This window comes from Lonchura striata, chromosome 2 (genome assembly GCF_046129695.1).
Source record: "Lonchura striata isolate bLonStr1 chromosome 2, bLonStr1.mat, whole genome shotgun sequence".
Lineage (NCBI taxonomy): Eukaryota > Metazoa > Chordata > Aves > Passeriformes > Estrildidae > Lonchura > Lonchura striata.
In genome coordinates, this window is record NC_134604.1 from 8747087 (window position 1) to 8768853 (window position 21767).

At 41.0% G+C, this 21767-nt stretch overlaps 1 protein-coding gene across 7 annotated transcripts in view; it reads left to right on the top strand.

Moving 5' to 3' along the window:
* Positions 1 to 1813: 1813 nt before the first annotated feature.
* NRIP1 (nuclear receptor interacting protein 1) overlaps positions 1814 to 21767 on the top strand; it is a 72926-nt gene continuing 52972 nt past the window's right edge. For 3 of the 7 annotated variants that reach the window (XM_021532371.3, XM_021532369.3, XM_021532370.3), the window contains exons 1-2: positions 1814 to 2094; positions 8678 to 8762. The gene's annotated coding sequence lies outside the window, so the exon portion shown is untranslated. Of the gene's footprint in view, positions 2095 to 2293; positions 2356 to 2900; positions 2928 to 8677; positions 8763 to 21767 lie in introns of those variants that run through there. The other 4 variants (XM_021532375.3, XM_021532374.3, XM_021532378.3 and 1 more) reach the window with 2 other exon arrangements.

Sequence of the window (21767 nt, forward strand, 5' to 3'; positions counted from 1 at the left end):
GATTGTATCTTCTGAAACTTGTGTCCTCAAGCAACTATATGTTACCAGACAACAATCATTTTAACAAATACTCCACACACACATTTTTTTTTTATGTTGCTTGTCCAAGATTCCTCATTTTGTAGGTCTCTCATCTACGCAATACATTCCCTAAGGTTAAGAATGAAAGACGTCTCTACTACAGACACTCTTGATTGAAATAGCAGATAAATTGCTGCAGTAATGAGAAAATTTCCTTTTCCCCAGATAACTCAGCTGCTTAGCATTGAAAAAAATTTGAGATGAAGATTCTTTGTGAAATAAAAAAATTAGGGATAATTTCTTTACGATCAAAATTTGCTCATGAGCCTATAATGGAAAGGAAGAGAAAACCCATTCTTTTCATGGAAGTACAAGTAGGCTATATTATGAGACTTATGCTCTTAAAAAAAGGGACTTGTATAAACACTGTGACATGCAATGGCTTTAGAAAATGCTGCTGCATGTCTGGAAGAAAGTGGTTAAAAACACATGATGAAGTTAACCTAAATCTTTCATTGGCTTAAAAAAATAGGTCAAGTAATACATTACTAGCTCCACTCTAAGCCTGTACACAATCTGTACATTCCAAAGTGAGAGGTTTTATTTAACATTCCTACATCTACTTTCATTCATGTTATCACTCAGTTAAAATACTTAGCTTTTCATAAATGTGACTCCCTTTCGCTTTCTTTAAAGTGGAAATTCCTGTGCTCTTTAATATTAGTCTCCCACTAAAAAGACGCTTGAATAGATCATTTATTTTACCTGAGTTTTAAAACTAAAAGGTGGGCATGTGTTAATGCAGTAATTACCATGCAGTTTATATGTGACTTGCAAACAAATTTGTTTCTCTTTCGTCAGTCTTTGACTTGTAGAAGTGAAGTATCATGAAGTATTCTGTAAAGCGTTTGGCAGACAGTGTGCGACACGGCGAGACGTTTGTTAAACACAGGCACACAGGAGGTGTGATGAAGGTCGCATGCACTTTGTAGCTTCGTTTGTACAGCCAAGCTCAGCCTGTATCTCTGCGTACTCTCTTTGGTGGCAGCAAAGTCTAAAGAACAACTTGACATTCCGTGCAATTTCTGACAGCAGAGCTTTGGGGGACGTCGCCTAGCAAAATATAGGGCTGACTCTTCTTGGGAAGCACTGCTCTGCTCCGGGTTGGTTTATTATTATTATTATTATTATTATTATTATTATTATTATTATTATTATTATTATTTCCCTCCTAAACTGCATTTATTTGCCACGTGGCTTTAATGAGCTGGTGTGCCCCCCCGTCCTCCTTCCCCGCGGCACAGGGAGCGCCGGGCAGGGATGCTCGCCGCTCCCGGTGCCCTGGGAGAAGGAGATGCGCCGGGAAGCGGGGCAGCGCCACCCCGGAGCAGCCGCAGGTGCCGGGGCCGCTGCCGGGAGCATCCCGGCTTTTCCTTCAAAATAGCGTAGTAACAACAACAACAATAATGATAATTATAATGATAGCACTGAACTTTCTAGCCCGTGGTTTTTTTTCGGAGGAAAGGCTGAAAACTTAAGCTGTAAACTGACAAGTACTAGTAGCACGAATAGCGCCCTCCCCCCTATTATTCCAAAGCAGCCGAAGGGGGAAAGGAAAAAGAAAAATAAAAAAAGGGAAAAAAATAAAGTGTTATTTATAAGCCACTGCCGTTTTCATCCGATACGGGTCCTCCGGTGCTGTCGCTCGTGAGTTTCCCGGAGGCTCTGCGATCTCAGTCAGGTTAATTAGAGGGGGCAGGAGGGGCTGGGATTCGCGTACGTGCGGGCGGCCGCCCTGCCCTGCCCTCGCCGCGGCGGGCGGGGCGGGGGGCGCATCCCTGCGTGCCCGCATCCCGCCCCGCCTCCTGCCGGAGGTTACCAAAGGGTTAAGAAACTTGGCTGGAGAGATGAATGGCGCGGCGCGGGGAGGGGCCGGGCTGCGCCGCGGCGGGCGAGGTGGAAGGCGGAGAGGGAGGATCGCGGCTGCGGGTTAGGCTTTGAAAGTCAGCCTCGCAGGCATTGCAGCAGAGCCCCGAGCCGCGGAGAGCAGCGCAGCGGAGCTCGGCTCGCCCCGTATGTGCGCGGGGATGCGCGGGGCGGGGGGGACGCGCGGGGCCGGGGGTGGCGGGAGGCGGCGCGTCCTGCCCTGCCCGGCCCCGTCCTGTCCTCCGGCCGCGGGGACCCGCCTGGGCACTCGGCTCCGGCAGCCGCCGCTCCCCGGGGCTCAGCGCCGGGACCGGCCGCGGCAGCAGGGCGGCGTGCGCGGCGGCTGCGGCCGGAGCGGCTCCGGGGGGCTCGGGCGGCCCGGCCGGGAGGAGCCGCGGCGGCCGCGGGGTGAGCGCGGCGCTGTTCCGCCGGGGAAATGGCCGAGCGGGGCCGGGCCGGGCCGGGGCCGCGCTACCGGGGAACAATGCCGGGGGGAGCCCGGCGCGGCGGCGGCGCCCGCGGTGCGGGCGGAAAGTTTGCCCGGCCGCGGTGGGTTTGGGGGAGCCGCCGGAACGGAAAAGTTACTATTCCGCCCCCCCACCGGGACCCGCGCCGAGCGCACGGCCGGGCCCCTTCGGCGGGGACCCGCGCCGCCCCGCCCGGTGCGAGCGGCGGGCGGGCGGGCGCTCGGAGCGCGGCTGCGGCGGGCGGGCGGGCTCGCTCCGGGGCTGCGGGCAAGGCCACGCCGCCCCGCCGCCTCCCGGCGCTGGCGCTGCCCGCCCGCCGCCACCTGCGGGCCCGCCGCCAGCCCGGGGCCGGCCCCGCGCGGCGCGGCTCCCTGCGCCCCCCAAAGATGCCTTCTCATCGCTTCGGGCTCCTTAGGGACGTCGCTGTTTCCCTTCTAGACTAAAGGTTACTTTTCCAGACGTGGTGGTTCTTTTTTTTTTTTTTTTTTGGTGTGTCCCCGAAGCCCTCTAAAGGTGAATTTTAATTTTTTTTTCTTCCTGCCACTGCCACCCTTCGTTTTTCCCTGCAGAACGTGTTGTTTGAGGCTTTTCGTTCTAAGTGTCAGCGGGTGATTAAGTTGGGAGGTAGTGAGACCTAAGGAAACGTAGTGTAGGCAAAACGGGGGCAGCGTTGTAGCGAGCAGACAGCCTTGTGTTTGTGCTGCACCTTTCTTCTTCTCTCTTGTGTATTCCTGGGGATTTACTGGGCTTTTAATTTAAAGAAGGATTCAGATAAAATAGCTTGACACATGTTGGAGGTGTTGGGAAAAAACAGCAGGATTTCTGGCTTTGGGATTATGTTGTTGTTAAGAAGGCTGAAGTGGAAGTTGTCCTCTTTTGCCTCATCTCTCTGGAATCTGGCGACTATATTATTCCTTGTTTTATTTTGAGGGGACCTGCTGCAGTGTCAGACAGCTCGCAGGCTGATTAGAATTTAACTGAGTCATGGCACTATAAATGCTCAGAGATACGGTAAAGCTTTATTTAACAAAGAGTGTGAATCCAATCTGTGAAGACCTATGGGGAGGAAGCAGTCACTTGTGGAAAGGAGGTGGTGTATTCCTGAGCGAGTAGGGAACATTTTCTTTAATACACAAATGCGATTTACTGCTTCTAGGGCTGACTGAACACATGAGAGAGTGACACATTAAGATGCCAGATGACAAAAGCTCTCTGAGCTGAGGATATCTTGTGGTTGGGATCAGATTTTAATGGTATCTGAGTAATTCTGCTCCATGGGTATCAGTAGCTAACATCTTGGAAGGCACAAGTTCTCATCGAGAACAGTGTTCAGGCAGCTTTGGGGTTTTCGCTATCTGAGGCAGCTGTTTTCCCAAACTTGTGGTAGAGAAGTTTGACTTGTTCTGTCGGTGGTCTCCTGAGATAGAGTTGACATGGACTCGGAAGGAAGACTGAGTTGATCATGAGTGAAATGCGAATGTGAGGGTGTTTGTGTTCTGTGAGTTCCATGGAGGAGGTAAGGAGTAGTGACTGCATGTTTTGGGCAGGGTGAAATCTGACCTGCTGTTAGACTGGCCTATGCTTCTGGGTTACCTAATGAGCAAGAGCTATCAATGGCTTTCAGGTTTTGTAGGCCATGCATGCACAGAATGCAACATGCAGTCAAAAGCCAAACCATGCTGGATTGAGGTTTTTGGGTTTTTTTCCCTTTTAGTCTTTTGGCAGAAAATTGCAGATGGAAAGATGCTCTTCTTCTCTGCTTCCCATGCTTGTTTCTTTTTCTAAAGTGAAAGGTGTGCTAAGCAAAATTTATTATAGTCATAAAAACTATGTTGATAAAGAAGTAAAAGTAAATAATGCTTTTATATTGTAAACTTAAAAGGGTGATCTAATCACTGGCTGTATCACCTGCAGTGTTTGATAGTTGTGTTTGGGATAAATCTGTTCTGTAAAAGGCATGAAGACATTTTTTTAAGTGATTCAGTTAATTCAAACATGAATTAACTTTATAATGCTCGTATTTGCCTGTAGTTTTGCTTATTGCAGGGATTGCTTAAAAGAATTGACAGAGTCCTGCTTGCTTAAAACTTATTTTGTCTCTTCAGAGCTAACTTTATTTTTCAGGCTTTGAGCATTGGCAGAAAGTTCATATAGTGCCAGCTTTATTATCATAAGCAGTGAGAGCACTGTTAATTCTACCAGCGACAGTGCGGGACATGACTACAATAAAAGAGAAAACCTGTTTTGCATTGAGCCCAGCACATGTATAAACTTGCCCAAGGCATTTCCCCAGGTCAGCTGTCCTGCTCTAGGGCTGTGCTAAAGACCATAAAGACCATAAGATCTTTGAATTATTATTTTAGAATAGCTCTTCAGAGCTCGCCTGTACTTCAAACCCCAGAAGTCTTGTGGTTGTGTTTCTTTTTCCTGTGTGTGAATGTACAGGGAATGGAAGGAATCCAGAAGAGAGCCTGGGGAAGTGTGGGGTTCCCAGCTGGGTGCTTGGTTTTGGGGGAACAAACCCCTTTTTCAGGGGGGGCTTTGGTGGCCGCCCTCCCATGTGTGGGGCCTGTGGTAGGGCAGGGATCATCTCCCACGTGCTGAGTGATGGGTTAGGTGGTGAGCAGGTGGCAGGGTTAATAGGATAGCTATCCTAAAATACCCTTTTGGGACAAGAAGTGTAAATTTTGAAGTATAAATCATTGCTGCTCAGGAGGAGGCAGTGACAAACAAGCAGAAAGGTACACAGGTAGGGAATGAAGCCTGAGCAAGAGGAGAAGGTGTGAAAGAATATGCATAAATGTACAAAAAAATAGAAAGCATAAATTTGACAGTCTGTCTAAACAGTCTTGAACTAAAGACAAAAAGGTTAATGGTAACAGCATTTGTGGTTTGCTCTTTCTTCCTGCCAGCAGGCCAAAACGATAAGAACAGTAACTCTGAGCTGGCCTGCAGCAGCAAACAGGGGGAGAGCTGGGGGAAGGTGTTTAGCAGGGTTGTGGCATTGCTTTTCCACATTCTGGTGTTAAGGATTCACTGGTTGCATTAGAAAAGACTGAATTAGAGAACAGCATGCAAGGGTTGGCACCCAGTCCTTCTGGGTGAACATCTGGGATCATGTGAAAACTCATGTGCTTCCCAGTGGGAAGATATTCCTTGGGAAAAGTGGGCAGAGGGACTCTTTTGGTCAAGATGAATGCCTGCTCTTTAGGGTTTCCGGATTATTTATTTCAAATACTTGGAAATGCTTGCAGACCTATTTAGCACTTGAAAGAATTAATTTGGTAATTTATTTGGCTGTCTGTTGCAGGTCACTTGGCTTGATGGTTGAAGAAGGAGAATAGAAACTAAAACTCACGTAAATAAATATTCATGTGTAGAAAGGAGAAGAAGCAGTTGCTAGACATCATAGCTTGGGTCAAACCCCTCCTAGCATAGTCTTCTCATACTTAAATTGTTATTGGAGTTCATTGCTCTTGTTTAATTGCCTGTCTTGAGTGAAATTCTGTTTTCATACTACTTATTTCTAAAATGCCTTCAGCAGAGGAAAACCAATGTTGCTTGTAGACAAACTCAGATTAAAAGCAGAAGCTACAAATCTTCTGTTTTAGTCACTGGTTTCTAGGACTGTGAGTTTAAAGTAGGAGAGAAACTCGGTGTTGGGAAAGATTTTTGAGGGGATGATCTTCCTCCTCTCAAGAGAGGAAATTGTGAGGGAGTCCTTGTGAAGAGATCAGGTGCTAGATGTAAAATGTGTTCCAGTCCTGGGTCAAAGTGTCATTTGAAAATAAACAAGGGAGTATTTAATTTTCCCCAAAAAAATAGTCCATGAAGTTCTGTATTGAAATGTAGCCAAGCAGCAAGTCTTGCTCACAGATGAACTGTATTTTTGTTCTCATTGGTTGGTATTGTTGTTCTGATATTTTTTCCATGCCAAACTTTTAAGGCTCATATCTACCTGCTTTCTGCTTCTTCTCTGTGCCCCATCCCACTGTAAAAAGAGATAGGGAAGTGAACTGAAAAGGCCTTTTCAGTGATGTCAAAAGCAAGGCTTGCCTCAGATGTAAAAAGAAATGACAGTTCTTGCCCCAGGAAATGGCCTTGTTGGTGGTGTTCATGTTATCGCCTATCCTGCATTTGGTAGTCCATAAAACAAAACAAATCAACATTCCAAAAACCATAATGTGTGTAAAGCAAGTGGTTCAGATACAAAGAGTTTGGGAATAAAATATTTCTCTGGAAAAGTTTTTTATTTCTCCTCAATTTTTGAAACATACTGAAGGAATATGGTATTTTTACCAGAAAGAGCAAAATCTGTTGTTGGCTTTTCACTGAACTCCCATAAACCTTTTGTAGTTACTTGGAACAATAAAAAAAAAAAAAAAAAAAAAAAATCTGTTGAATACTGACCTAAAGGAAATCCCATCTATACATTGAACCTTGATGGCAATACTCTATGGAGTGCATTTTTATTTCTTATTCTGTGTTTTTCCCTATTACATTGCAATCTCTCTTCACTTGGAAGTAGGCATGATTAAATTCACCCACTTTTTAGTGTTGAAAAACATTTTATCTACGTCTATAGCATAGAGCAGTAATAGTGAAATTAACTATTTTTCTCAAATTCAGGTGGCTTGTTATTTATCATGCTGATTTCTTCTGCTCTTTGGGACCTCTTGTCCTGTTTATTATTGTCTAAAAGAGATTCCACATCCATCTTATTTTCCTTTTCAGTAAAATGGAGTTGAGAAGGCTTTGAACTGTGTTTACTGTTTGCTAGCACCTTTGTCACTGTACATGTAATTTCTCTGTTAGTTTTTACTGTGATGGTAGATAATTTTTTCCCCTCCTAACTGAATACAGATTTTGAGGATTGTGCCCCTTCTATGGTGCAGCTTACCTTTTCATTTTGTGATGTATATGGAAGAAGGATTTAAAATAGTGTCTTCATGTAGTGTTCCAGGGTATTTACTTATTTTTCAGCTTAATTGGCTCTATTGCTGGGCATCTTTTGTTAGGTCTTGGTGCTGGCAGTAGTCCAGCATGCTGCTGTTATTTCATATCCCTGAAAGCTTTAAATAGGTGTTTTCTTGGGTGATGACCCACTGGTCAACACCTGTATCCTTTTCCCCAGTTATCAAGCACATTGCAGTGGTAAGAGTTAGATGTTTCCTCTAATCTGGCTTGGACCCAAGTGGTTTTGTGGAAGATGAAATGCACGGATGTACCCCCAGCACACACACTTCCCACTCTTCCCCCTCTGTCCTACCCACCTGTGGGGTCCTCAGTGCTAGAGAAATTCTGTGATCAAAAGTTTTTGTATGCATTTTTTGTGGGAATAGAGGCTAAAGTTGTTGAAATAAGGAGAGGAACTCTCCCATTGCCAAGTAGAAGCAGGGAGGGGAAAGTTCAGCTAAGTGGTGGGGAAAGTCTCTTTTTTTAAATTTTTTTAAACTCTATTTTATTGTATTTAAAGCTGACTCTATGCATAATAAGCTTGCTGCTTTGGTGGTAACTCGAAGGCCTTTAATACTGAGGCTTGTCACAAAAACAAAGCTGAAATAGTAGAAATAAGAGTGATCTGGGCAAGCTCTAAGTTTGCAACCTTTAGCAGAATTTCACTTAATAATGGACAAATGCTGAGAAGAACTTTTAGGGTTGGGATTGTAATGGATAGATGGATAGCATTCTCAAAATAAAATAGTGTTATATACTATTGTTAAATCTCTGAAAAGCAAGTATTTCTTCTACTTGGTTTAATTTTTTTGTTGCATTTTACATTGCACTCACCTGTTATAGTATACTCTTGTCTTTTCCTTGTGTATATGTAAATTAATAGAGGCTCTTTAGAAACTGATTTTGATGTTCATGGGTGCAGGTTTGAAGTGTTAAGCAGTAACCACTACATAGGAAGGAGGGCTTTCATGTCACAGCTGTTTTTTGAATGAAAGGAAGGAAAAGAGGATTCTGGCTTAGAGTTGAATGTGGATTTTGTTCTTGCAGAATAATGTCCCTTAGTGCAAGTCCAGACAACATGAGTTGTTTCTACTAGTTTTAGTCATGGTTCTGTCTGGAAGGTTTTGATTTCTGAAGTTTGGAACTACATTTTTCTTCTGATATAAAAATATTACTTGCAGTTTGTACTAAACAAAATAAAGCATTGCTTTCTGTTACACCAACAGTAAGAAAGTAGATCAAGGCACATTAGGTAGGAAGGAACGATTTGTAGATTTTCATAGGGTGATTTCTGCTGTTCTTTTCAGATCAAGCATGAAATTTTTGAGGAAGAAAATTAATGCATCCTTGGACTCCTGAAGGAAGAGCTTTCCTAATGGAACCACATTCAAGGTAAATCATTTGTTTGGGTTGTTTACCTTGTCTCTTTGGTTTGGGGTTTGTTCTTTGTCTTGCCAAAGCTGTCAGACAGCTGTGTGCCATGTATAAGCCTTTTAGGATTATAATATGTTTTGAAGTGATAAATGTTGAAGTTAATCCCTCTCATTTACTGTAAGAGTTTTTTTTCCATATGTGTGCTGATTAAAGAAAAATAAGTATTTTTGTAATGTCTGAACTTTTTCTATGTAATTTGCTGTTAAGTTCTGAAGATTTAGCCCACTTGTTTGGGAGGTAGCTGAATAGTGAAGAACTTGATGTACATGTAATTTCAGAGTGAAAGAGAAGATTAAATAACACTTACTGTGTTTCCATCTCTGTTATTTTTTAAATAAAACAGATCCAAATTGAGCTTGTGTGGCAAGGGACTGTCACAGTAAAATCATTATTAGATATTACATTACCATGGCTTGTAGACATTTAGCATCGCTGTCATTTTGTTTGGATCTGCTCCCTTGGTTCCCATTTCCTAAATCCTATTTTTCTTTGATACCAGGGAATAATTCCCTGAGTGTTGTCCAGTGATTGCTTATGTATATGGACTTTGGGTTGTTGAGTCATTTTATTCACTTGAGTAGCCCCACTGTCCTCGGTGGGCCTACATGCGTGCCTAAGAACTTGAGAATGCTGATGAGCATAAAGAATACAATTTGGGCATGTAATGGTTGACAAGCAGTTGTTGTTTTGTTTCTTGTCTCTCTTAGGACTCATTTGCATTGCCTCCAGTGGCAACTTTTGTGAGCATTAGTAGGGAAGGTCTAGAAGCTGGAGGCAGTCATACCAAATCCCAGCCTGCAGAGCTTTCTCATATCCATTGTAATGACACAGATTGCAGATGCAGGGATATATTTTTCTCTTATTTTAAATAAATCCATGTGTTGCTTGACTTTACTCAAATACAACATTGGTGTAGTGCTGTTTGAGCATCTCCAACACAATAGAATATAGCCAAGTGAAATTATTAGAAAATATATACATTGTAGGGATTTGGACTTAATCAGAATCAGTGCTTTGGAAATAACCAGAAACTGAGATTAGAAATCCATTTTTCCCTCCACAGTGTTATTTTTATTTGACTTTTCAAAAAAAGAAGTTGAATGTTGCTGTAGTGCATTTTATAGTTGTCTGCGCAATTGTATTTACAGGAAAGTTAATGGTATTACTTGCTGGTCTCTGAATCGGTAAGACAGGCATTTTGGAATTAAAACATAATTAATTAATTAGCAATTTAAAACTGGAGAATTGTTGTGATCAGCAGCAGATGGTCTCTTATAGAGCTTTAATAGAACTTAGTAGACAGTGGCTTTTGTGGCAGCAAGCCTTTTGAAATTTTTCACATCTTCAAAGTAATTCAAAGCTTTGGTTCAAGATTATTTCCTCTTTGTGAAAGGAGTTTTATTTAGTCAGAGTTGCAGAAACATAAACTGTAAAGAAGGATGTTGCACTAAGTGTTCAACTTGTCAGTAAGGTGGTTAAGCTAAAGATTTGAGAATGTGTTTGTACACATGGCTGTAATCCCCGCACAGTTTGCATTCTTTCTGTTTCTAACCTATATTATAAAGCAGTTATGGGCAGTCATCATTGGTGTTTTGGAGTGGGGAATAGGTTTGTTTACTAGTTATGAGCATTAATTGTGGAATACCTCTGTTGGTATACCAAGCTTGCTTGCATACATAAATAGCTTTATTGTGGAGTCCAGTAGTGTCTTGATCAGAGGTTTGTTACTGTCACTGGAATTAGAGTTCTTGTTTAAATCAGAGTTCTGGACCCTTAGGGTAGTCTTTCTCCAAAAGAGTACTGCTTTAACAACAGATCTACTGCTCTTGTTTATGTTGTGTAGCCTTCGTGAATTAAGAGATAGTGGAGCAGGAGGCAGCCATGCTTTACTTGAGCTTGCATAAAAGGAAAAGTGTGTAGCTAGAATGAATAAATTATGTCTTTGTTTAAGTCTGTGCAAGTCTGAGAAACTTCAAAGGATGCAACTCACCTGGAGATGGGTATGAGAATCACATACTAATAGTAAGTGTAACTATCTTGTCAAAAGAGCAAGATGGTGACTCAGTGTGAGGAGAGTTGGCAGAGGCAGCCTTCAATTGAAGAGAAATTGGTCACTGTAAACCAATTATGTCTTATTTTTAATAATGGGTTTCAGAGAACAGGAAATTAGTGCAGTGTGATCTTGACTGATAGCATGTGCTTTTCTTGTTGGATAAAGACCCAAAAGCCTGAGGATATGAAGTTGCTTGCAGAAGTTTCACTTTTTTTTTTTCCCACTTCACCCTGCTCTGAAGAGGAAAAAGTAGGTTATGCTAGTGGAAGAAACTCGACTTTTTTTGTTGTTAAACTGATTAGTGTTCGATCATATTTTGTGTATGGGGACTAACACAGGTGTTGGTAACTTGCAGGGTAGAGAAGCATCCCTCATTCTTTGTGTAGCTTGGCATTTAATATTAAAAGCAAACTTTTAGGTTTAACATATTTGAACTTGTACTAGATAGGGTTAATAGGCTAGAACAAAAGGTCAAAGCATAAGGCATTAGGCTTAATTAAGGGAGAGCAAGAGTGGCGGGAGTATGTGACAGTTAAATGGGTTTCCCACAGACTAATGTCTGTTACAGTGCAACCATGCCTCAACTTAAGTGGGTTATTTTGTGCAAAGGGCAGCCTCGATTAGCAGTTTGACATGCCAGACGTTTCTGGCCAATCCCATCTGTTTTGGAGGTTAAAAAGCATACCTTTACGAGCTGATAGATTGATTTGTATGCCCGTCTGGTAAAGATTAGGAGTCCAAGGCCGATGCTGTAAATGCCAGTTATGGAATATTGTTCTTTCTTCGCCGCTCTTTGTTTAAACTGTGGTGCAATGGGGCCAGCAGCTCAAGAAGTGACCGCGTGGCAGGGGTGCCACGGTGAGTGTTGGGAACCAGAAACGCTCTGGGAAGAACATTTCCTCCTTCCTCAGGTTTGTTTTGAATGTGAGCCTGGAGGCTTTGGGCGTTCTGCAGCGCTTTCCTTGGAAGGGGAATCTGGCTGAGCGCGTTCCCACGTAAGGCTCACGCCTCTTCCTTACTGCAGCCGCTGCTCGTGTGCTGTCCAGAGGTTACCTGCCTCAGCAGGAACGCTTCTGCAGTTCCAAGCACAGCTGGCTGCAGGACAGTTTTGGTACTTGAAAGGTTTCAGCATTTGTCTGAACTCATTATGTTGTCTGCATCCTTCCTGCTCTGCTGTTCAACTGGGACGACATATGCGTATTCTGTTGTTTTACCTTTGTAGCTCTTACTTTCAGGATGGTTTTTCTGATTGTGTCATGAGGTTGCCTTAGAAGCCTAAAATAAAATAGGTAGCACAATAAGTCTTGACTGTGTTTCTCGTCATCTTTATGACTTTGTAAAGTCAAAGTTACATTACTATTAATATAAGACTATTAATAAATCGTTGATGCAATAAAACTGTTTTTGATAATGTTCAAGGTTCACACACAGTTGAAGGTGATTATCCTATTTTAAAATCAAGTAGAGGTCAGACTGTATTGTAAGATAACTGACTGTGGCCCAAATGGTATGTGATAGCTTCAAATCAAATGACAGTCCTCTTCACTTTAAATATATACATGGTTTAGAAATAAATTGTAAACTTAAATTGCATTTTGTGTGAGATGCTGATTAACTTCCAGTACATTTTGAGAAAAACAGGGAGATAGATGCAGTCACCTAAAAGTTATGCTTAAAGCTCTCATTTTTAAGGCACTGTGTAAGGTTTCCCTGTTCTGTTTGTCTTCCATTCAAGCAGTGACACTTGTAGCTAAATATAACTGAGACGTATTAGAGACAAATTAGCATTTGGCTGCCTGCATTTAGCATTTCTGCATTAACTTTTAGAAGTAGTCACCTGTCTAAAGTTTCTAGGTTTTCTCTTTGCAAATGTGATTATATTTCCCTTCTCCATTTAAAAGAAAATGAAATTGGATGATAGCAATGATTTGCTATTCATGCTGTGAAGATTCCATGTACCTGAGCTATATATTTTCTGTGGCACCTGTGACCTGTTCCTAACGAGAGTTCCTAATTTGCCAGTAACTTGTCTTCACTTTAGGAAGCTCTGTAAGAGCCACCCTAGTTTTTCTTTTTTTCTTGTGAAAGTGTCTTCCTTTTACTTCTGTTTAAAATGCCTAGAAATATTTACAGTGTCCTTTAGGATGAGCAAGGCAACATCATTATCTTGCAGTTTATTTAGTAACATGGAGCTGAAATGGGCATATGCAGCATCATGTTCTCTATGGAATAATATCTATTTAAATGATTTGGATCTAATACATATTTACATGAAAAAACGTCTTGCCCTTCTCTGTGGGGAGAGAAGGTGAACAAGCATAAATTTTATAATACTCATTGCTTCTCTTGCACTAAATCATACTTAAATTGCAGAAGGTTGCTGGCTTGAGAGTTGTATAAAAAGTGCTTGGCTAGTAAAGTAGGGTGCAGGGAGATTTATCTAATTTAATACTAAGAAAACGTTGTCAGCTGCAGTGTATTGATATTGGACTGCCTAAATCCAAAAGCTGTACTTTAGATTTTTGTATATGTATATTAGTAATAATTTAATGGTTATAATACACAAAATGTAATCCTGAAATGATCCATCAGTGCAGTGTGCATGTGTGCTCCATTCTGGCTAATTTGATTGCTATTGATCATATCTGAGCCATTATCTAATATCTTAGGAATGGATGGACTGTGTCTATACTTTTCTGCTGTTTCAGGGCATGTCATGAAGTTTCTTGCAACAGTCATTGTTAAAAGTTCTTTCTAATTGCTGCTTGAGCATTATTGGCATTTCTCACTCCAGGTGTATCATGGATGAAGCAATGAAAGTGTTCACGTAGCATTCTAAAAGTTGCAAACTTGTCAACTTAGTGTTCCCATGTAGGAAGGCACTGTACCAAATATTCACTAGTTCTCAGTGATATGGATATATTTTTTAAAAGTATATTTTTTGTTGTGGGTTTCATTTAGAATATTATAAAACATTTGCATAAGGTGTTCATACAGCTGGATTGGGCTTTAGGCATTAGAAACAATTCTGAAGTATCTCTTGCTTTTGACTTTGAATAGTCTTCAAAAAAAAAAAAAAAGGGAGAGATGCGAGATGGGCTTTCTGTTTGGTGTTTTAGAGGATTAGCTTTTTTTGACCTAATTGATGAAAAGTGAGTACTTGGTTGGTATCCCTGACCCTTTGCAAACTGGGTTAGAAAGATGCTGCATAGTCCTTGTGAACTGGCCGACTATGGATTTCTCCTTATTTTAGATTTCCATACTCTTTGACCTTGTAGTTGTTGACTTTGGTCTGGAACAATTTCAAAGTCATGTAAATGAATGTAATTAAGGTATTGCTTATCATCTCAGAGAGTTCACAATGATGCTTATTGGCTAGAAAGGTTTGTTTACTTAATATGGAAGGTTAATAGAAGGTTAAATTTTACTGTGTAAAATGGCTTCATAATGTTTTTATTTAGCAGCTGAAGAAAATAGTGTTTGAAAAGGCAAATAATAGTTTTATTTGACCTCCATGTGTTTCCTGGAGCTTGCATTATTGGGAAAATTTATCTTCATTGCATAGTCTTATTACAGTTTTCCTTTCTCCTTGTTTTACAAAGGGAACCTCTCAGAACTATTTGGAGGCCTTTGTGTACAAAAGGAGCTACATTAAGGAAGGAAGTGCAAAAATGTTTGACAATAATTGCTATAAGTAGTCCATCCACTTCCACTCTGTCTTTTGTTCCCCCTCCCTGTTTTTGCCAGAATGAGATTCAGGCTTTGTTCTTTGGTGGTGCTTTTGTCTTTATTCCCACTGCTACAGAAATACAGTGAGAAAGCAGCATGAAGCAGCAGGGAAGAGCATCAAGATTCTGGTTTCTGCCTTCATTTCTCAGGCAATAGAAAGAACTGGGCCTAGGCCTCTATTTTCTTGCCAATAGCCTTCAGCTTTGTTTGACTGTAGTTGTTTTGCTTATCGTTTATGGAAAAAATTGCTTGCCTGAGTGGGTTGGTTTTTTTCCCCCTCCACTCAGGAGTTTTTGTAGTTGGCAAAGAGATGAGTACGTGACAAGTGTCATATTAAACAGAACAAAAAGATCCCCAAAAAACTTTTTCCCACGTTTTTTATCTCATGGTGATTTTCTAGGATTTCAGCTTCCAGATGGAGAAGCAGACGTCCCTGCTGGGTTGGAGGATCCAAACAAGAGTATTCTTCCAGTCCTATACTGGACTGAGTTTGGTGGGGAAGGACAAAGCTATCTGAAACATGGTCACAACTATCTGCTCAGATTTCTGGATCCATTTGGGCAACAAGGACTGCTGGCTGTGTTTACCTTATTTTGCAGAGTGCTTGGTTTTTGTGATTTCTCTTATCTAACAAGAGAATCATATGGGCTCCACACTGTTGAGGTAGCTAACGTTCTTCTGTTTACTTGAATTTTATGTGCTAAAGTAATTATGCAACAAAGAGAATATCCTTCAAATGCTCATTAGTTCAGTGAACAGTCTTGTTTGACTGTTTCTAGATTGTGGGGATGCTCTGCAACTCAAACCCAAGAGCTCCCTTTGCCCTCCTATCTTTGCAAGAGCTAAAGGTTTCATGTTCTCTTCTTCCTAATTGTGAAGATAGAACATTTTTCTTGAATTTATAATAACCATAAATTGAAATGATCTAAAAGTGTTTTCAGAAGGTGGATAACAAAATCTCTTTGGGTGAGATGTGAGAAGGATAAGAAATTAAAGTTCAAAACCACAACATAATGATCCAAAAGGCTTGGGGACGCTGGGGAGGTGGAACATCACAGATAAGTGTGAAATCCTTCTTCAGTTTTGAAATCAGGAGTGGTGGTGTTGAGTTCTCAAAGTCCAGAATTTCACCTGAATTCCATGATCATATGTTTAAGTCCTAGAACTCCCAGAATAGTGGATATCTAGAGCTGTGTGGCTATAGGGAGGAAAGGCAAAACCAGCAGAAAAACCCCCATAATCTGTTAGTTTGGTTCCTGTTTATGGAAAATAAGGGAAGAATCTATGCCATTCTGTGCATCTTTGCTACTTACTTTTGCTTAGCTAACATAGTAAAAGCAACACTGCTCCAATCTGGTAAACAGTGGCCATGTAAGAGTGCAGAATTTCTTGAAGAAAAATTTTGTCTTGCCTCTGGAACTCCAAAGGATTTTTCAAGAATCTGCCCTGGTCCTCTGACTTACTGGTGTTTCAGTCTCTGCTACCTTAAATTTTATCCTGCTACAAAATAAATACAAAAAGACCATTTAATAAACTGTGCTGATACTATTTTGTAACCTCTTTGCACTCCCTCACATAGGTTTAACTGTTGAGATTAAAAGATAACAAGGTTGTGCAGAATCACATTTACTGTTTACTGAACTCTGGCTCATCTTTAGATTACAATATCAAACATGAAAATTTGAGTGTGTCTCATGGATATAGCTCTTGAGCACAGCTGTCTGGAGTGCTTGCTCACAAACTTTTTTTTTTTAAGCTTGTTTGTCATATGCCCAAGGCTATCTGAGCATACATATGACCCAACTGGTTTTTGATCTGAAATGCATAAAAGGTCACTTTGCTGAAATTTATCTTCTGGACTTCAAGTTTTACCATCAGTGTTACTCTACTGTGAATTTCCTAAATGGAAAAAAGGATCTGTTCAGTGTGCCCTTCAGGCTTTCCAGGCAATTTCACTTTTGCCTTACCCTGCTCTGCTTTTGTTTTCAGAGTATTCTAACACTTGCTAGAGGAAGTGAACAGCATTTGGACACTATTTTTGGGGTAATGCTGAGTATTTTGGGTTGCAATGCTGTATTCCTCTAGCTCTGATGTCTTGTCCAGACAAATGTCAGCTGCATTGTCTCTGCAAAACTGAACTTGAGCATTAAGGCTGGTCATAAAATATCCTCTTTGTGCTGATGATCACACTACTTCTGTGTCTTCTACCTCATGACTTTGTTGTTACTTTCTGAGGAAAAATTGTGCATGCTTCACAAGATACCCGGAGCACAAAAACAATCAAATTTCCTCTGTTCTGGCCTTCTGGGGATATCATAGGCCACTGCTGTTCTGCTTCTTAAGTAGATTTGGAGCCTCTGATACCAGTTACTCTTTTGGAAAATGGATTGTATGAATTTAACATATAAGCATGCTTGCCTCCTTTTCCTGTCCTCCGTAAAGGTCACTGTACAGGAGGGAAAGTTGAGTCATGGGCTATAAACACTTGGAGGTCTGCTATCTGATCTAATTTTTGTTAGCTTATTGCTCGGTGCTGTGGCAGGTGGACTTTGTCAGGTTTCTCCGTGGCAGTGCTGCTGACCTTGGTGACCTGCTCCATTCCTGTGCAGAAGGTCCCTTCCCTGCAGGGAGATGGCACAAGTCAGGGCGTGTCATCTCCCCACTCGCTTCTGTACCTTGCTGAGCAAAAAGTTGCTTGGAGATGCAGCTGTCCTATGTGTCTTAATTCTACTTTTTTTAAGTCTAAAAACATGCCGATGTCCCATGTACATCATCTTTGGTATTCAGAAAACTCTGGCAGAATGTCCTGCATTGTAGAAATAGCAGTGGTTGTTTAAATAATTCAGGAAAGTAACTTAAGATACTGCAGTATTTCTGTATATTGTAGCTATCATGTTAATAGGAGAGAGACTATGTGAAAGGGCAAGTCAAACAGGTATAGTAGAGCTGATGATACTGGGAACAGCAAATACTTCTAAGAGTGAGAGGGAAGTAATGGATGGGAACCATTTTTACAGTTTCTGAACCTCTTCATCTGTCTGGGATGAAACACCTACTGTGATCAGCTTTTTAGGTGTTGTCAGTTCTGGGGTTGTGTTTTGTTAGTTGGTTTTCAATCCCGGTTTAGATTCTGTAGTTAAGATATCAATCAAATGACCTCATACATTCTTGTTTGGAAGAATTAGGGCAAAAAGCCACTTTATGGCATAACTGAACTTGTAGTGATGCAATTTACTTGTAGAAATTTTAGGGGAAAGAATGTGTTGATAGAAGTTTAGGAAGGGAAATGTTGCGGGAGTTTGTAATATGTGTTAGTTTTGCATCTTTTGAATTTTTCTGGTGAGAGCCTTATTCCTTCTGGGCAAAATAGGTCTTGCTTGGATGGATCAAATGTTAAATTTTTAAGTATCAATTGTGGAAAAATTGTTTGGAAGCTACTTACGATTGATTTGAAGAGTTCAAATAATGCAATGCTCTTCAGTTGTAATACATAAAAATGAGATGGAGAAACAAACACCTTTCAGCCTGCATAAACAGCCTTGTTAATTAAGATAAGGGCAAATATCCTTCCTAGTTTCCTTTTTGATTTAATCATTAGACTGTATTAAAAATGTGTAAACATAATTCATAAACTCACTTTCCTGAGTTCTGACTCCCTGTACATGTGCTGGTGTGTTCCAGCACTGTTCCTATATTTGTTATTTACAAGTGAGTCTCTTAAGAGATGTAGAAATAACTGGTAATTACTAAAATGAGATCACAGAAGAGAAGAAAAAGATGTAATATCTGTGCTTGTATTAGCTCTTCTTGGTTACCTTGTGTGTGCTCTTAAGGCTTTGCAGATTGCTCATGTGTAATGTGGGGAACACGTTTTTGTCTGGAAATGCAGTAGTTTATTTGAGGAGTTCAGTGGCCATGGTATGGCTGGGAGACTTGTCTGGATTTGACCTGCACTGGATATTTTGATACACTGTGGTCTGTGGGCACAGCTTCCTCTCAGTTTACAAGTGCTGTTTACCACTCCTTGGGACTACACGTAAATAACAGAGGTCTGAACTAATGTCAGATTGAATTTTAGTCCACAAAAATTGCTCACTGAGCATCTTACACAAAATAGCTGGTTAAATCCCTCTCCCCCTACCCACTCCTTTTAAATCACCATTGCATTGTTTTTCTCAGCTGTTTGTAAATGGAATGGGAAGAACTGGCTTAGTCTAAAACAACTTACTACTCCTTAAATAGTTCACACTGACATCAAGGGTTATCCGAAACCCGTTTCCTTTCAAAAGATTTATGATGTATACAGGCTTTCAGGTACAAGACCCTTCTAAATAAAAGCATATAAGCAGGCTTGGGTTAAAATTGTCACATTTGTGAACTAACATAGCTAAAGCTGTAGAATTCTATCTGGTAAAGAAAACTATAGGTTTAGTTATGTATTTATCCTGTAAAGTCTCTTTAGCTTCTTAGAGAGATACTGTCAAGCCTAAGTCTGAGCTGGTTACTTTATAGATGAAGGCAGGTATGCTTATTTATACTCTTTTCCTTGAAAGAGGTACTTTTTAAACCTTGCAGCATTTAATGAGATGGCTTCAAGTCATCATCTGCTGTGACAGAAAGTACATATAATAGCATGCCTGCTGTAGGAAGTTATGGCTCTGACCCTGTAAGTGCTGTGCCCTGTTCGTTTCTACAGGCTCTCTATCCTTGTGTTGTTTTAATTTTAGTGGGAAAGGGTGGGATGCAAACCTGTTGCAGGCTGACTTCCATGTCCTTGCAGCCTGCAGTAGTGGAACAGACTCAACATGGATATCTGGGCAGAGAGAGAGGGTGAGAAGTGTCCAGACTCAAGTTTAAAAATTAATCTAGGAAGGACATTCTAAAAATAGGTTAGAGCATGTGAACATATAGCTGTGAGAAAGGGAACGTACAATATTTTGGTCCTAAAAGAGGCTTTTTAAAGGGATAGATGTTTGCATCTCTTTCAACATGCTAAATTTCATGTTTCTGGTGCTTAAAAATATTTATTCAGTTTTTGAGGGAAACCTGTCCTGCTTTGCTTTCAGTGCTTCCTGCTTTCATAAGCTTTGACACCGAGTGTGAAAGAACATCAGGCTTAAAAGGAACACACCTAAATTTTGGGGAAATAGCCCTACTGCCTGCACAAAGTGAGCTCTTTTTTAGAGGTAAAGGTTGAGCTTGTGACCAGTTTGCACTGTTTCTAATATGCTAACATTTGTTTTAATTGTTCCTTTTAATAACTACATTGCAGTAAATGTGTTTTTTCCAGGGAGGAGTCAGTCCCTTAACCTCATACTACTACTGATTTCAGGGGGAGCTTAGCATGAAAATTGGTGAAACTGTAGGGTCTTCTATGAGTTGATGGTTCGGGTATTGTTGTTTCCTTTTGCTGGAAGGACCTAGGGAACAAGTGATTCCACCCCCAAGTCTGGCCATGGTTTTCATTTCCTATGCTAATGAATATTTTGTAACACAGGAGTACAGAAATGGTGGCTGGAAATAGCACTCCATTGTGTTTTGGAGCAGAAAACCACATGCACACACTAAAACAGGGTAAGAATAAAATTTGACAGTATTTGTGGGGTATGTGTGGGGTATTAAGTTGGCCAGAGGATTCAGAAGGGAAGTCTGCAGCAAGAGAGCCATCCCAGGGTCCCAGGGGCTTATGCCAGCATTACTTGAGTTTAGCACTGACAAACACCTGGTTTTAGTTGCATGGAGCCATTATTTAATGATAGAACACTGGAAAAAGATTGCATAGGACTGGCAGGAAGGGTGACATCTTTGTGGCAGTGCATTGTATGAAATTAGCCTGTGGAGGAGACAGGGACAAAACTAAGGCTTGGTGTGACAACAGGTAACCCTCTCACCAGATAGTCTATATTCAGAAACAAATAGAGCAAATATCCCTTCTTTTGGTTTTTATGTTTATTTCTCTTCTTGCTAGACTTGGAAATTAGAAGGCACCTGTGCTTTAGTCTGAGAAATTAAAGTACCTCTCTAACTTGAGCTCATCATGTGGAGGCAGAAGCTCTGCTACCTGTGTGAATGAATGATGCAGTCGGGATTCAGTGTTAGTAGTGGCAGTGGTCTAGCACCCAGTAAAGAATTTTCATTTTAAACAGCTGTCAAATAATGAGAGATTTTGCATGTACAAAGACTGGCATTGCACATGTGAGGGAAAGCTTGGGCATATTCACTTAATTTGATATGGAAATACAACAGCATAGCAAGAATGACTCCTTACAGATAAAGACAAAATACACAGATTGATATTGCAGCTCAGTTTTCTGCCACTTCACTGGTACAAGCTTGGGTTGTGGTATTGCCCCTGTGGGAGCAGTTTTAAAGACATACAGTTATTTGTCATATTAAAAGCATAAATGTTTGTGCCATCTTCATTTCCTGAGCCCACTGCAGGATGAGAAAAGGGAATGGTGTTACTGATCAGAGGTGGGAGAGCTGGAGGATGTCTAAGGAAGGCTTTGGATGAGAGCACAAGTGGAAGTAAAGGAAAGCAGGAGACTGAAAGTGAGGGTTTTTTATATACTTTATTTCTGCCTCCCTCCTCAGTAGGCTCGCTTGAGCCTCTTTGCAGATAATCGAGAACAGCAGCAAGAGTTGGGTTAAGTAAAAGTTAATAAATAAAATGAGTAACATACGTTAGGTGATTCTCTGAAAAAAATGGTGACTGTTTCCTTCTGAGAGACTGTGTCAATGTTCAAAGTTTTTTGGGTGTTCCCCCCCCCCCCCTTTATTTTGTCTTTCTTTTCCTTTTTTTTTTTTTTTTTTTTTTTTTTTGGCACTTCTCCAAAGTAAAGAAAACACATAATCAGGTATTTAAGTAGAGGATGTTTCTGAATCAGGTTTATGAGATACTCTGCTCCAGTTTTGCTAAAGGAAATTTTATTAAAACACAAGTCCTGACTCATCTGTTTTACATCCTTTCATTGTAAAATTCAACTCTGCCAGGGTTAATAAATGACTATTTTAGCCTAGTATTGGATGAAAAGGCTAATATTGCTACAGTAACTTCTGAATGCATCTGGTAATCGGAACTAATTTAAACAAACAAAACCAACAAAAAAGAATTTATGAAGACCACTCATTTCCATCTTTAATCTGTGCAGCTGATCAGGTGTCTGCATTAGGACATTAGG